This window comes from Heptranchias perlo, chromosome 22 (genome assembly GCF_035084215.1).
Source record: "Heptranchias perlo isolate sHepPer1 chromosome 22, sHepPer1.hap1, whole genome shotgun sequence".
Taxonomy (NCBI): Eukaryota; Metazoa; Chordata; class Chondrichthyes; order Hexanchiformes; family Hexanchidae; genus Heptranchias; species Heptranchias perlo.
The window spans coordinates 37,964,124-37,981,690 of record NC_090346.1 but is presented as its reverse complement, the minus strand read 5'-3'; the positions used below and the strand labels follow the sequence as shown (position 1 = coordinate 37,981,690).

Here is a 17,567-nt window from a genome sequence, read left to right as displayed (position 1 = left end):
AGTTTTTAAAATGTACTTACCTGACTGTGCAGCCAGGAGGAGCAGGTGTGCTCCTCCCAACCTGTGACCCCCCCCCTGCCCCTCCACCCCAGCCTCCATTCTCCTCCAGCCTTTGGCCCCTCTCTCAGCCTCCGACCCCCACCCACCTCCCGGCCCAGCAGGCCCAAATTTCTACCACCAAAAATTTCAAAGAGTTAGTAAATATTGTACCAAATTGTCCATTCAGTTTTTAAGCTTGAACTCTGTAAATGAGTAGAGCTGCGGACACCAGACCAGACGGTACCTGTATATAAAATCATGATATAAATATACAGTATTTATAAACTATATGCAGCGATAGCATAAGGTCTGATTGTACTCATGTATACACCGTGCTGTGAGACACAGTAGACAACCTTCCTGCCCAAATACATAAATTCCGGTCAGATATAAGTGCTTGATTGTAGTAATGTACAAACAATGTTATGCTTTATGAGGCCAGACCATTTATCACCATCTATTCATGAGGAAGAAACAGAGGCCCTACGAGGGTGTTTGGCAACAGATTCGAATCTGAAGCTGGTGTCTGCTGGAACCTGAACACGCTTGTCGAAAAAACATGCAGTACATTAAGTCTGATAACGCAGGGTAAGCTGCACTCTGAATAATTAATTCTTTCTGTACGTGTGTGTGTGTGTGTGTGTGTGTGTATTTCATTCATGCCCCTTTTTGCCCAGCTGCTCTTTATTCTCGGGTTCACCCACTGTTTATATGTGCAGGATCAGCTTAATTCCAACCATTAGCGTCAGCACTTGCGCGCACGGACCTGGAGTGGAGAGAGATGAAAGAAAACACTGCTAAAGGCTGACGGGAATGATTGTTGCCTCTCCTCTTTGTTTCCCTGTGCAAAGAGAGGCCAGCCATTGTCCCAGCTGTCTTTTTTCTTAATAGCGCCAGCCTATTCAAGGTTCAGTATTTTCAGATCCATCCGTCTCTGAACAAATGATAACCATTAAAATGTCAGTGCTGCGTGTGGGTAAGAATAGCAAGAGCACGCCAGTGAAGAGCTCCTTCAAATCCACACTTATTAAAATTTCATTCAGCCTCGCCGGCAGAGACTAAAAATGAATAAACAGCAAGAATAAAGTAGAGTGGTGAATATCGGGATATAATTTATAACACATTCCTTGGATGTTCTTTAATTATTAATTTATTATTGAGGTGGTCTGGGATTCAACAAAAAGTGAACCAACGAAGGAAAGGAAAAATCCCACTGCTCCTTTGATAAAAATTAAGGTTGAATTTTTTTTCTTCTCATTTAAGACAAGGGAGGCAAGTCGGTGCAGGGTAATGGAATAACACTTTTTTAACCTGCTGGCAGCATTAAACAGTCCCGGGTCTGATGTATTGTGGAATAAGTAGGATAAAAACCTCTCCACCCCGCCCAAAAATGAGATAGTTGGAGATAGAGGTATTTTGAGAGCTTTGCAGTATAAGTACATCCATCAACTTCCCTTGAATTCTCTTATGCTGCTGTCAGAAATTTAAGTCACTCAATAATTGCAGTCCAATCATAACCATGGTTACAAACAACTAAAGAAGCCACAAAAAGCCTTTAGTTCATGTAAATAACCATATGGTAATACTGACGGCAGGGCTGATTTGAAATGTGCCATCCTTTGCTAAAATAACATACAAGCCATGCTTTACAGAGCATCAGATGGTGTCCAAAGCCCAGAGCCCCAAATCCCAGGATCAGAAGGAAGCCCGGGATTAAGTCATACAAAGTGGGTGAATATAATCACAAGATATGGACACACCTGGCAGCAGGTCCAGCAAAGGGTTAATGAAGAAATTATCCAGGAAGATTGCTGATTCACTGATGCAAGGAGAGTGGTCAGTAATTGGGTGAGCTTTGTGCCCTCTGAAATATTAAACAGTCTCAGCGTATTCTGTTTGTGTCACAGAATTGTTTATCTTAAAACATTTTTACTGTTTAAAGAGGCATTCTCATTGTAGTGGGAAGTTTTCAAGTGTACTAAGTTCCTGAAACGGTTTGTTTTGAAAACACCACTGCGAGACTACCATATTAGACACTACGGGAAATGAGCTGACTTGATACTGTCAGGACAACAGTGCTCCTTTAACTTAAGTATTTGACATGGTGGAATTGGCCACATTTTTGTTTGCGGGGTGGAGTGTTTGCTCTTTGTGGGTGATATATAATCACTTTATTTAGGGTTTGAATCCAATTCTTACTACAAATTCAATACCAGCTGTACCAGGAGAAATTCCAGCTTCCACCAATGGTGGCACATTCACAAAAAGCAACAGTGCTTTTCTGAGCAGTCAGTCATTCCTCCCAACCTCATTCCCCCTCCTCCCTATGAATTTATTATTTAAAACAGAATGTTCACTGGGCCCTCGGGACTTTCTATTAACCCTTTCATCAACATCAGCCTAAGTTTGCAGGGAATCCCCACAGAATGGTACTGACCCACATTCCATTTTTCCCTCATATCATTTCACATTGTGTCAAATGAAATATCTGTGACACAGATACCCACTGAATGGAGTCCACCTTACTTGACTGTTTTATTTCAATCCACGTGGCAAACCATAAAATTACTGTGCAATTTATGTACTATAATTAAATAGGATACAGAGCTGTGCCCCAAATACCACATTAAAATGGAACCTGGGACTCCTTTCAACGTGTAACTCCAGGTTATTTACTCAACTAGGAGAACAGGAATCTGAGATGTTGGGATTCACAGGTACAATTTCACATCCTATCACTCTGTGATACAATGTGCTGGAGTTCCAGTACCCTGTGGCATCTCACACTCTGAATTCATAGCATTCGGGAAACACCTTTTCAAAGCAATATAGTACTGCTCTTGATTACATTTATATTAGTGAAAAAGTAACACACAGGGCCCGATATTAGGAGGGAGGCAGGTTGCCAGCGGGGGGTCGACTGGGCGAGTGGGTAACCCGCCCAGTAAAATCGGTGGGTTTCCCACGTGATCGTAAGTAAATTGAAGCCACTTACCTTGGCTTCCGGGTTTCGCGCTGGAAAGCTGCGCAGCAGGCGGACTGCGCACCCGCATCATAGGCTGTCAGCTGGAGGAGCCCTATTTAAAGGGGCAGTCCTCCACTGACTGATGCTGCAGAAAGGAGCCAAAATTACATGTTCGAGCAGCCCAGGGGAAGGCTGCTCTCACGTTTAATGATGCCTCACTCCAGGTCATACTGGATGAGGTGAGGAGGAGAGGGAGGACAGAGATCTTCTCCCCGGTGGACGGGAGGAAGTGGCCTGCCTCTGCCATCACAAAGGCCTGGCTCGAGGTGGCAGAGGAGGTCACCTGCACCACCAACATATCATGCACCTGCATACAGAGCAGGAGGCGCTTCAATGACCTAAGTAGGTCAGCCGAAGTGAGTACACTTACTCATTCCCCTACACTCCGTCTGCCACATCACCGCCCCCACCCCACGTCTCCTTCTGCACTGCCAACACTACTCTATCACATCACTCTTCACACCCACTCAAAGTTCATCCTCATCTTACCTGCACTTACTCACGTCGCCAGTACTCATCCCACCACTACCACTCAACCCAATCCTCATACAATCTCATGGCTCTGTCTCATACTCACCCTCTCATGCATCTCTTTCATGGTCAGCCTCACCCCACCTGCCACTACCTGTGCTGCAGCCACAGGGCATGCATCACGTATGTGTAGTAGGAAGCGTAAGGCAAATGTGTCGTGAGCATGAAGGGGATGCACAAGGGTGTTTGAGGGTTTGTCATGGTTTTTACTTATATTTGATTTCTGATCAACTCACATTACATATTATATTGTCACCACTACTGCCACGTCTTGACCATTCTTGACCGGCTTGTGCAATAATGCCCTTTCATGAGGTTCTCCATGAACACCCTTGATGCCACCCATTGCGTCACCCTACAGTGGGTGTATGTGTAGTTGCACGACTACTTTGTGCAGGTGCCTGTTGCGCAGCACTGTGTTGTGTAGCTCCACGTGGCGGAGGTGGACGACATGCCTGGCGAGGCTGGTGATGTTGCTCGTCCTTCAATGGAGTGATGAATGCAGCAATGGACCCCACCCCCAATCCTGATGGTGAGAGTGTGAGGGGGTCCACAAAGTAGGTAAATGTGTTTGGACAGCAGAGTTTAGGGTATGATTTAATAATTTGGAGTGTGGAGACAACGGTGTGACAGGCCAAACTTTGTCTGAGGTGACAGAGTGCCCTGCTGCAATGAATGAGGGTTTACCCCGCACCTGTTAAATGGACCTTCGCAGCTGCCACTGGCTGCTGGCTGCAACACGTCTGATAAAGAGGGAGTGTTTCCCCCAGCATGGGAAACATGCTCTGGGTAGTCCAAAATCCGAATCCTCCTAAAATCTCCAACTAATGAGGTCTGTCAATGACCTCAAGTACCCAGATAATGATCTTAAGTGGGATCCCGCCGGCTTTGATTGCCGGTGGGAGTCCCGCATGCGGGGGCTGCGCGCGCACCGATTCGCGTCATTGGGGAACCCGGAAGTGGGCGGGTTGGAGCCGGGCTCCGGACCCGCTCTGGGAATCCCCAATTTTAGGAACCCCCCCACCACGAACGCATCCGCTCGGCCATCTGAAAATTGACCCCACAGTCCTCAAAAGGGTTAAAATTTATTCTACTGAATTGTCAGCTAGAATGTTATAAAAGATTTACCTGTGCACTTATCAGAGTTGCTTGTTCCATTCCAGTGCCATCGTGTAAATAGGAATCGTGGTCTGAGGGCAGTGTTTGCAGGCAGCCTCCAATCATCTTTTTCTAGACAGAGAAGCCAATAACAGAAGGGAACTAAATCACACCAGAAAGTATACAGATGTAACTCTTAATAATATTAAAGATTAAGGGAAAAATCTACATACACATTCCCTTTCAGCTTGAATTAGTTTGGCGTTAGACCGACGTCTTTAACCATTCGGGCTTACTTTTGCTATTCTGTTCACTACCCAGTTGTGATTAAGTATACAGTTACAAAATCCATCTCTTTTGTCTCACTTGAGCTGTAAAATAGTGTCAAGGGCTTTCCCACTCTAATTTCAGGAGGGCTGGGGCTAGATCTGGGTCCTAGCTGTGAGCCACATAATAATGAGCGACTATAACCGTAGGCTGTGATGTAATGTGTATAAATTACAATGTGATACAAATATTTTAAGTTGTTTAAGAGGAAAACAGTGCAGCAATTTATCTTGGGTGAAGCATTGTGACACATATATCACGAGAAGTTAAATTACGAGCTGCATATACAGCCCAGAATGGATGGCCCTATTGTGATACTTTAGGGTAGAAGTTGGTATGCATTGCATCTGTTTTTTTGGGCTTAAAACGAGTGCAAAGAATACCAATTTAGTAGTGGAATGGTCTGCGCCCAATCTACGGAGGTGGTGGTCCCACTGCTAAATTTGTGGGGGCCTTTTTTTTAGGCATCCTGGGCGGACGCCTGACGCAGGCGTTAGGCTCCTTAAATATATAAGTACGGGTCTAATACCTGTTAAACGACCCCTTTTCAAAATTCGGGCCTGCCCCACTCAGGATTCTTTAGTGGCCCCCGTGGCTGCCGACAACAGGTAAGATTAAAAAAGAAATATTTTAAAAATCATCCCATACAGCCAGGAGGAGCAGGAGTGATGCTCTGACTTCACAGGAGTGGCAATTGTCCCCCCACCCTTTTTCCCCGTAGACCGCTGCTGTCCCTCCTCCCAGGACTTACCGGACGGCTGATGTCAGTGATGTCTTCGCTCGGGCGAGTTGCACATGGAGGCGCGACCAGCACTGACAGCTCACACCGAGACCCAATTTCTGTCGCTCCTCCGGCCTCTTGGCTAGTCACGCAGCGCCTAATGGGCCCAGACCAAAAACTATCCCTTTTATGCCATATCTACTGAAATTCTCCCCTTCCACCAAGAGCATGAGGTCCAACCATATGTAGCTGCACGAGAATTGGTTTGGCTAAGCTGATCGAGACATTGGCCGGAATGGATGTAACTGTATGTAAGATACTAACACCCACTTACCACAGCGCAGCCAGGCCTGATGATATGTGTTATTGAGGTCACTTGCAGTATAGTATATCAGCCTGATCTGCAACATGGCATGTGGCCCATGGAGTACTGAATGACAATCTGCTTTTCTTGTGTCTTAGTAAATTGCTTTATTTTTTGTCTAACTGTGTCCAGCGCTCCATTCAAACTTGGCAACAAAAACGAAAGTCAGTTCCTGTTCTCAACAAAAGAGATGGTGAAAGCTGAGGGGACCCTCTTTACAATGTGCCACGTGGAATTACATTAATGAGCACTGGAAGGAAGAGAATTAAAGGACAAACCACAGAAGACTTCTCTACATCAAGGCTATCGGAATAGAAAGGCCGGCCTAGTTCTCAGGGACTGATGAAGCTGCCAGCAATATATTTCTTTATATAAAGTTCTGCAACTAGAGAGGGTTCCCTAGAGTTCTGTTTATTGGGGAGGATTCTGAGGATTTTATTAATGTTATTCTAACAGTATCTGGATTTACTCCAAGAAATTAAAATCTCATCTGTAGATGATAAAAAGCCAGCATCCAATTGGAAACTTCCATGTCCAGGCATACAGCCCATGCTCACAACCATCGGCCAAGAGTTGGCCCTGACATTGGTGTCGTGTTGGTCTGTCTATAGATTATGCTGCGGAGCAGTAGGATGTGGATTGGTTCCTGGGGTCCCCTCACAGTATGATCCCGGTCTCAGCTGGGGTGTCTTGAAGGATCGAGGGGGGGATAGTTGCTGCAGAGAAACTCCTCCATAAGAAAGGAAGCAGGGGAGAAAGAAAGGAAGGTGAATGACCACAAGACAGTATTGCATATTTCTTACAGTGTTACAGAGGGGTAAGGGCAGAGACCCTCAGAGAATCATAAAGCACAGAAGGAGACCATTCGGCCCATCAGGCCTGTGCTGGCTCTGTAAGCAGGTCGCCTGCCCACTCACTCAGTCAGCAAATACATGGGAAAGGTGCCTAAAAAAAAAAGGGAGAATAGGCCGTTTTCTAAAATGAGACAGAAGTAATAAAATTCAGATATTCTGACGCTAGCTGAAGTGAGTAATCCCACTAGCCCTGTTGCGGCATATATAAGATCTCAGACTGATTAAAGCAAATGGAGAGCTAGCTCCCAACAGAACAGGTAGCCCGATTGAAGGATTGCCTACATATATCATGCTTAGTGGAGGTGATCTGCAGTATTAGTCAGGGCACCCTCGAGTACCTCGTGACATGCTACAATCTGGTTCAAAACGGTTTCTAGACCCAGGAGGCAATACTCAGATCACCAACCTCCATCACCACAGAAGAAAGTCAATTATTTGACAGTTATCTTACACGTGTCTTCCCAGGATGCCTTGCCATGAAAGCATTAGCATGCCAACTGGGTTAGCAAACTCTGATATGAATTTTGTTACTGTCCCCTGTGTTTATAGCCCTGGGCTCCACTTCTCCACTTACAGACACAGAAATTACCTAGGGAGCCAAGCCTGGATGCTAAATAAAGGAACAGATCTTTAAAATGAATTAATTAGCTGCTGCTAGAAATTCCTCCTCGGGCTCTGATGATGTGTCCATGTGTATTATCTTTTTCGGTCCCATAATCCTCCGGTATTATTCAATCTATTCAATAAATTCTACAAGTGTTTGCAATCAGTCAGATGCAAGAGGCCACTTACAGTCCAAGCTGTGAAACAGAGCTATTTTTCATTCTGTATCCATTATTTCTGACGTTTCACCCGCTGCCCCTGGGTTTTCTAGTACAATAGGAGATTCTACACACAGCATCGCTGGTTGCTCTAACACATGCAACAAGCAAAGTATTTTAGGTGCACATTAATGCAAAAGTGATAGCATATCTCACAACGCTACCAGCACACTATAGCCCTGTGGTGTCAATTTTTGTCTGATAACGCTCCTGTGAAGCGCCTTGGGATGTTTTACTATGTTAAAGGTGCCATTTAAATGCAAGTTGTTGTTTATGAGACCTCAAACTCTGAGATGTAAGCCCATCCCTCCAGAATGTCATCTCACACTGGTTAGAGTTCCTAAAGCACATAGTATAAATACAGTCTAAGAGGGGTCATTTTAACCTAACTTACCGGGCAGGAAACCCATGGGATCGGGTGGAACACTGACGTTCACCTGACGAAGGAGGTAGCCATCAAACATAGGTTGAGAGATAGGCAATATGCGATGCAGCATGTTAGAGCATGTAGGAAATTTTGGGTCTTTCCCAGAGATTCGTGGACCTGGACAATAGTTCAGACAAAGAAAGCCACCCTGACATGGTAGTTTCATGAATCAAAGTGATCCTTTGTTTAAGGAGTCAAAAAGAACACATTGCAAGCATGAAGCAACTCAATCAATACGTGGATTACTCTACCCAATAATACAGTTCGCAACGCACTTTATTTAATGATTTAAAAAGGAATACAAGGGACATGTACATGGTGTAATCAGCCCAATGGAGGAAGAGATTACTCACCTCCCTCCCATATTATGGGACAAGGAGGATGAAAACATATTGCACCATAGAGCCATTTTCCTTTTCCCTTTTTCAGGGCTACTTTGTAGACAGATGGACTGGCTTTATCCACAATGGGATATGGTCCAGAAAAGTGAGCTGCGAATGGCCCTGCTGATTGGTATGTTTTTACCATCACTGTTTGTTCCACATCCCATTCTACTGCTTTGACTTTGGTGTCAAAATACTTTTTGTTGGCCTTTTTAGATTGTCCAGTATTAACAGCTGCAAAGATTACGTAATTGGTTAACATACCGCTTCTGAGTCAAGATACTGAGGCTCAGACATATCCTGATACATCAAATGTAATGAGGTTCTCATCGCTCTCCCTTTCATTAATTCATGGAGTGAAACCTTGGTGGTACGTGACTCAGTGGATCTCATAGCCATTAAAGCCATGGGCATCAGAACTTTGAATAAAGTACCCAACAAAGGACAATTTCTTGAGATTTTGTCACAGACTATCAATGTACATTCCTGTCTTCCTACTTTTGTTTTGCAGGGTGGCTGGTGATAGAGGCTGAGGCGAAGAAACAGAAAGATACGTCAGAGCAAATGTTAGATTATAATCTTGGATCAAAAGTCTTCCTTCAGATACACACGCAAGTGAGAACACTCAAAAAAAATGTTTGATATTTCTGGATGTGGATTGTGAAGATACTGGGAAATGACCAGAGAAAACAGCCAGAAGTTTGGGAGCATTGGTCATTTCTTGGAAGACACGGCAATCTAGTTCGAATTGTATCAACTGCTCTTCACTTCTAATTAATGAGATTCTGAATGTAATCTGCTGCTGCAAACTGCACAGGGAAATTTACTGTTTTATGTACTTCAAAGCGCCATCTAATGGCTAAGTGGCACTATGTGATTTGGTAACATAAAAATCTGTGAAATGGCATGAATCATCCTCTAAAAGAAACAAAAGATTATATTTATATAAACTATTCCATAGAGCCAGAGTACTGTACAACCCTACGATAATGTGGACTGTCTACTCCTTACCATTATCCTGCTACATTCATTCAGGTTATTATACTTGATGCTGTGTTAAATGGAGAATATGGATAGCGGGGAGTGATTACCAGGCAGATCTTTTATTAAAGGATTCGGATAACATGATAAATCGTGAAGAGTGAACCTGGGCTGGTTTAAAATTGCCCCATGAACATTCACATGAAATTACTGCCTAGAAGACATTCCCAAGTAACTATTTTAATAATCTAGCTGATCTCCTGTGGCTTTGCAGTGTGGAGCACAGTCGCAGTGTTTAGCTGCTAAGATGGAGCTGTGTTTTAACATGACCTGTCCCTTCAAGGCCACCGCTCAGATGCTCCTTGTGGGGAAGTAGTCAAAATAGGCGCACCCTGGGATGAGCTAGAGGTTAGTTGTGAGGGAAAGTTTCTGTAGATTGGCAGCTACTTTGGGGAGAGTCCTGGTTTTCAAGGTCATTATAACCAGCAAAAAATGATAGGCTTTCTTTCTTTCTTTTTAATACTTTCAACACTGTGGGTATAATGTCTGAGGTGTGATTGAAGTGTGCTAGTTGTAAGAACTTTTATGTAGAAATAGACTATGGAATTGGGGAGGCAGAATGCTTCATGTACCCGAGGTTTGATGGCATCGCAAGGATTATCCACTCTGACGTAATCTGTGGGTATTCTGGAGCTGATTGGCAGAGAAAGAACATGATTAGTTCATTTTCTAGCACTTTAACAGCCACAATAAGTGCTGCAGGATTGTAAATTCTAGCAGCAGAGGCCAGACCTGGAGACAACACGTAAGATGCTTGTGGTATTATTTTCCTCCTTATATAGTTGTGCTGGATTGCACTAATGATTTAAACCCTGATAGCTGTTTGCCCACCATCCGTCATATCCCAATAGGATAACCATTCGCTTCAGAACCCTAGTAATATTCTATTTCTCGTACTTTCAAAATTGTCACACTCTCCATGATATCACTACACGTAGTGTCACATTAATCTGATTGTGAGGCTGTTTTTATTTCTGCAACGTTTGTCATCCTAATGATATTTTATGTGTTTTTATATAACAGAGATTCATTGGATATATTTTTTTCCAACAGGCAGATTCAGCTACTTTGTGATCATCACAATAGCCACTCTATTGGGTCTGGTGTTTATTCACTAGGTGGTCACAACAACGGCCCACCATTTATCACTAAGGGGCAAAGTAGGGCAGGACAGAGATTGGGATTTTGTCCATATCTCCGTTGTTGAAGGTGGCCTGATTATAGACATCACTCGTCTTAGGAGCTACGAGAAAATGTGAAGCTGAATGGAATTATCCACCCCCTTTACGCATTTGGACTTGTGTACCCTTCACGCTTATCTGTGAGCACACTGCTTGTAATTAGGGATGGGCACTGTATGTGGTCTTGCCAGCATTGTCCATATCTCATAACAAATAATATATATAAAAAAGTGCATATATATGTTTCCATCATTCTTACCTGTTTCAATGCGTTGCACACAAGTGTGAGACATTGATGTCCAATCACTTGTATGAAGATTGATTTTAGCTAATATCATTTCACAGCCACTTGATGTATGATTTTGTTTCTGTGCATCCCCTTTGGTTGTCTACCTCCACTACCCACTTGTCATTGTGGGCCTCTGGCAGGTCAAGCATAATATTACACAATGTTTTACAGGGTTCAGTACGCAAAACAGTCATCAATAGAGCTGCGTTATGGGGCATTGTAAGGCAATATATCCTAGGGTTACAGCAGGCAAGAAATGCAGGGTGATGCCTCTGGGTTAGGCAGACTAGGGGCAGGAACCCTGCAAGGTGACATGTGCTTGGGTAAAGGCAAGAAGAGGCACTACTTGATGACATATGCTTGGACTAGCGTAGTGGGGTATTGTATAGAAACATATCTGTGGGCCTAAAGGTGACTAAAGCCTGGAAAAGCTTTTTGGTTTTGCTATCTCCATAATTATTGAGTCAAATTCCGTTTAAACTTACACAGGATGAGACGAATGGCTCCTCGGTGGTTTCCTCTTGTTACAACTGAAGATCATGGAACTCTTTGTCAGATAGCCAGCCTTTAATTTTCTTCTGGTGGATTTTCTACAGTTCTTCCCCTGGATGTGCTGACACTGTGCCCTGGGAATACTCACAATAAAACTTGTTTGCTGGATTCACAGATTTACAAGTTGTTGGCAGCAGCCAGAATGACATAATCTTTTATGCTGCTCTCATTGAACACAATTCATTGGAGATTGTTTCTGTCTATTTGAAGTTTTTTCTTCTCCTGTGAGATGACTGTTACAATTCGGGTTGTTTCCCAACTCCATTCATGTCTGCAGCAAACTGTAGTTTCCACGGGCAGTCATGTGTCTCCTATGATCAGAAACGTACACCTTTACATACTCTGTGAACAGGAGTAGTGTGCCAAAGCACTAACAATTACCCTTTTTACTGAGTTTTCTCACACTGGAGTCTGCACGCATCATCCACCTTGCACTTCAAAAATCAGAAAAACAGCACACTGGACCCATATCAGTCAAGTTAAAACTATAAATTCAATTTATTTACAAGAATTAGGATTACACAGATGAAAAAGGTACAGCAAGACACTGACAGCGCAAATCATAGAATCATAGAATCATACAGCACAGAAGGAGGCCATTTGGCCCATCATGCCTGTGCCGGTACACAACAATAACTTGCATTCATATAGTGCCTTTAACATAGTAAAATAGCCCAAAGCGCTTCACAGAGATGTAATAAGACAAAAATGGATGCTGAAAACAGAAGAAATATTGGAGGGGGGGGGGTAGTGTTGACCAAAGGATTGATCAAAGAGATGGGTTTTAATTATAAAGATTAAATCATAGAATCATAGAAAGGTTAGAGCACGGGAGGAGGCCATTCGACCCATCAAGTCCGCGCCAGCTCTATGCAACAGCAATCCAGCTAGTCCCACTCCCCCAAATCAATCCAGAACAGTTTAAAACTATCTTCTTTACAGCGTAATCTGTCTATGTATGTATCTGTACATACATAGTCAATGCGCTGTAAGAATTCCTGGTACCGATGTTTGTATATATGAGGCGATGCTCTTGCCTTGGCCACAGAAGTGAGCCTCCATCTTTACAAACAACCAGAATTGAACAGCGGAATGAGGAAAGCCAGCTGCACTTCTATCAAGCAAGCAGGCTTTCAACGCTCCAGATCAAAGGATTCACACTCAGCCTATTCCTTTGAAGAACTTCCTGATCCTTTCTCAGCAGGCCAGTAATTATATTAATTATCTTTATTACCAGAGTGGATGGGATGTGGGGAGGCTTGTCTGGGGGATTGTTTATTAGGTCAGGCCTGAAACAAAGCTTTTTGGAATTTTCATCTGGCATGGCACTCCTTTAATCATTGGAGCAACCACAGGCAACTAGTCCTCCGCCTACCTTCACAGTGGCAAACTTGCATACATTATCATTTTTAAAAACTGAGGTATTAGCCAAACAACCTTGAGCTGATTAGGTTCTACTTACGGGCAAGGAACTAAACTGAGACGAGTCACCTCTCCTTGCAGCTGGCAACTATTCTCCAGATGGTGTCTGCGTACTCGTCTCACTTCCCCTACTCAAAGACTAAAGAAACTTATTTTAGAATACAGCTGACAGAAACCCAGTTTAGATTTGCAATACTTGGTCCAGCTAAAAAAAAATTTAAAAGTTAAAATAGAGATTTTATGGTTTTAAGTACACAAACTCGAAAAATCTCACTGCGATGTGACTGAACTGAACCAATGTTACTGCATTCTTACTGCAGTGTGACTAACTGACCCATGATCGAGAAGTTTTGCTGTGCTATGCCTAAATAGTAGTGTCAGCTTTGGCTCAGTGGTTGCACACTCTTGCCTCTAAACCATGAAGGTTGTGGGTTCATAGCCCCCTTCCAGAGACTTAGTACATAATCCAGGCCATTACTTCAGTACAGTACCAAGGAAGTGCTACACTGTTGGAGGTGCCATCTGGCTGTTGAGATGTTAAACTAAGGCCCTGTGGTGTCCCCACACAGGCGAATGCAAAAGATCCTGTGGCAAATTTGAAGAAGAGCAGGATAGTTGTTCTGGCCAATATTTATTTCTTGACCAACATCATTTAAAAAAAAAGTTATACCTGGTTACTTATTTCATTACTGTTTGTGGGAGCTTGCTGTGTGCAAATTGGCAGCCACATTGCCCTACATTACAACTGTGGCTACACTACAAAAGTACCTCATTGGCTGTGAAGCACTTGGGGATGTCTTGAGCTCATGAAAGACACTATATAAATGGAAGTCCTTTCTTTCTTCCTGACCCCACATTAGTGTAGCCTTACTTCTGTGCAACTGACTGATCCCAGATAGCACAGTCCTATTGCTTTGTTGGTGTTTTGAGCAATAGTTTTTTTTTTGCATGTTAGCATGATACCTGTAGATCCACTATATCATTAAATTAAATAAACCGAAACAGAAAATAACAGATTTGAATTGCTACACGGAGAAGTCTCTGTATTCAGGGCTCTGCACCACTGTTGGTGGCAATACTCAGCACAGTGAGAAATAATATCAGCACCGCCACCAGGAGGTATCCAATGGTACTGCAGCTTTTGAAATGATCCCACAATTTTACTTGGTATTTAGCCAATAATTCATCACGTTGATGTGACTAAGTCAGAGGTTTTACATATCAGTGATTGTTTTGGCATAAGGAGTGTTTGACTGCCCTGCAGTATTGTTGGTTGGCATTAGGCAGGGAGAGGTTTTGAATGCAATGCAGTATTATGAGATGGCAAGAAATAGTGGAGTGAGCACTATCCAAAGGTGTCAGATGGCATGAAAGAGGAACAATGTTTGAATCCCATTCAGTAATGTCAGGTGAAGTGAGAGAGCGGAGAGTGTTTGAGCAGGAGGTGTCAGCTGCAGTGGTCTTGTACCCCTTGCAACGAATGTGTAATTCTGAAATCTGAGGTTATCACCCTTCAGCGATTTACATAGAATTACATAGAATGTACAGCACAGAAACAGGCCATTCGGCCCAACTGGTCTATGCCGGTGTTTATGCTCCATAAGAGCCAACAGTGTACTGAAATCTTGGCCTGCTGCAGTGTGACTACACTGACTCATTGCTAACATATGTCCACATCTGTTTTCATAATAGCAGTAAGAGATGACAACAGCTCCACTAATGAAGTGAGTTAGGGTTAACGCATGAGTAGAGCATTAGTATTAGTATAATGTATGCTGGCAGACTAAGAATTACCCACAATGGCCATGTTACAACCAAGGTGCACCAGTGCATAAATGTGAGATTTGTGCCACACACGCGCCAGTACACAGAATCCCAAATTAGTTCATTCTGGAGCATTAATGGTGAAAGAGCATCAGGACCTGCAGTGTCCTAGACTTTCTTCTTCCAGCTGGCAGGCCTGTACACTGCTAAATGCCAGACAGTATCAATTATAATAATACAGTAAGGTTATCTACCACTGAGTGCTGAGCACTAGACACATTGAGGGCTGAATTTATTTCATCTCTTGTAAGAATGTTTACTATTTATTTCTGTGGAAAAATCAGAACCCCAACCCAATCAGGACCCCAACCTAACCCAAACGGACAAAAGGGACACAATATGAAATGCCTGACAAACATGAAAGATTAACAACTGTGGCTTGAGGACTCCAAACTGCTTCCTTGACCACCCCAGCCTTTGCAGGTGCCACTCACAAAGGAATGGTGGAACACATTGTGACTCATGTTTCAGCCAAAGCCTTGACTTGATGACACTCAGTGTCTCACCACAGTAATGCCCCGATACCTAGCTGGGAAAGTGACTTCCTGAAAGGAGATAATGTAACAAAGCCCAAAGAGATCAGAAAAAGAGAGGCACTACAAGAATAGCAACAGACATGTAACACATGTAAGCATCCTTTTGTATGTGCTGCATTTTTAAATATTACAAGTTAAATCATTACTTGCTCTTCTATCTTGAGAAGGCATTTCATACATAGACCAAACTCATCCGTAGCAGTGACAGGCACTGTGTTTGTTATTACAAGGTGCACGCTACTGTGAATGTTTAATAACAGTAGGAAATGGAACCTTGAAAAGCTGGAATCAAACTTTATAATAAGGGTAGTGTTAGAAATCACCATTATTAGAGAGAGAAATATATTGAGATAATGTTACAACCGAGAGCATTATAATGAAGGTAGGGGTAATAAAAGTGGTGTTAGAACTGAGGTTGGGATGCATTATGTATTATAACTGAGAGTTTTATAATGAAGGCTGGGTGTGTAGCTGGAGTGTAGATCTGGGATTTATAAGATTGCAGGTGCTAATGCTAATCCCAATACAATGCCCTTGGTCGATTATGTAAAAATATTTGTCTGATCAGCCTTTTAGCATTTTTCCTTGGAGCTCTTAGTTGTGCTTTAAGGGAGATAACTGATGTTACTCTGTGGAATAAATTGTTTGCGCAGTCCGACGGAGTGACAACTCACTGCTAGCAGCAAAACAGTTGAAATTGGTGTGGTTCGGCCAAATAAGAACAGGCAAAGGGTTCTGATGAAAGATATACCCCAAGACATGAACTTCTTTCTCTCTTCACAAATGCCGACTGACATGCTGAATATTATCTTCTGTTTTTATTATAATTAAGAATGGTGCATATCCAGGAGTGGATATGAGGGAGGCTATACAATGGAGAATGAGGTAATCAATCAGTTTAAATAGCTGTTGTTCCAAGGAGATTGAGAAGTGCCCATCAGTACAATTAGAGGCTCTATATGCATCCAACCACATAGCAACATAATAGTACAAAATGTCCCAGGACATTTTACAGAGACTCAATAGAAGAATGGATGCCATGGTATGGAAGAAAAGTTAGGAGAGGTGACTGAAGGCTATTTCAAAAAGATGGATTTTGAGAATGTTTTTAAAGGATAGAGAAGTAGAAAGGTGAAGAGCTTTAAGGATGAAGTTCCAGTGAGTAGGGCTGGGGTGAGTGAAAGCTGTGCCATTGATGGCAGAGTAAAAGGAGGGGGATACGTAGAAGGCCAGAATCCGGGGACCAAATGATATGGAAGGTTGTAGAAGTAGGGAGGAGTGAGGCTATGGACGGATTTGAGCATGAGGGCAAGGATTTTAAATTGGATGCATTGAGGGGTAGGAAGTCAATGTAGTTTAGTCAGGTCAGAGGTTATGGGCAAGTAGGACTTAACGGGACAGGATGTGGACAGCTGCATTTTGGCCAGGTTGGAGCTTATGGGTGGAGGAGAATGAAAGGCCAGCAAGGAAAGCATTGGAGAAATCAGTCTGGAGGTGACAGAAGCATGGATAAGGATTTCAGCACCAGGGGATCTGAGTTAGGGGCGGAGGTGGGCAATGTTGCAGGGGTGGAAGTAAAGTGGACTTTAGGATTCACCCTAAACAAGTGTCCAGGGAGTGGAATGCCATCACTGGTCAAGGAGTGGAGTTTATGATGGGCACCAAAAATGATGGCTTCGGCGTTCCTGATGTTCAGCGGAAGGAAGTTGTGGCTCAAACAAGACTTGATGTCAGATAGGCAGTCCAACATAATTGTGGAATCAAGAGGACTGGTGCAGAAGTAGACATATGGAAGATGACCCTATGTCCGCAGATGATGTTGCTGAGGAGCAGCACATAGATAAAGCAGAAGAGGGGGCCAATGAAAGGTCCTTGGGGGACGCTGAAGGTGACAGTGTGGGGTTAGGAACAGAAGCTATTGCTTCATCTAGATAGCTAGGAGCATTTGGGTCAAACACTGCGCTGAGGGCAAGGAGGGATAGCATACCATGGTTACAGTCACAGAAGAAGCAGTTCATGACTTTGGCTGGGGTTGCTTTGGTACTATAGGATGGGTGGAAGCCAGAGTAGAGGGATTCAAACAGGGAGTTTTGAGAGAGGTGGGCACGGAGTTCAGAGACAATAGCATACCC

The 17,567-nt window shown here is 43.4% G+C and overlaps 1 long non-coding RNA gene across 2 annotated transcripts in view; it reads right to left on the bottom strand.

Moving 5' to 3' along the window:
- Positions 1–17,567, bottom strand: part of LOC137340673 (uncharacterized) — a 35,866-nt gene that overhangs the window by 17,488 nt on the left and 811 nt on the right. Inside the window, exons 1-3 of one of the 2 annotated variants that reach the window (XR_010966852.1) lie at positions 13,116–13,227; positions 11,587–11,964; positions 4,724–4,825 (exon numbers count right to left, since the gene is read on the bottom strand). This is a non-coding gene — a long non-coding RNA (uncharacterized lncRNA). Of the gene's footprint in view, positions 1–4,723; positions 4,826–11,586; positions 11,965–13,115; positions 13,228–17,567 lie in introns of those variants that run through there. The other variant, XR_010966851.1, reaches the window with a different exon arrangement.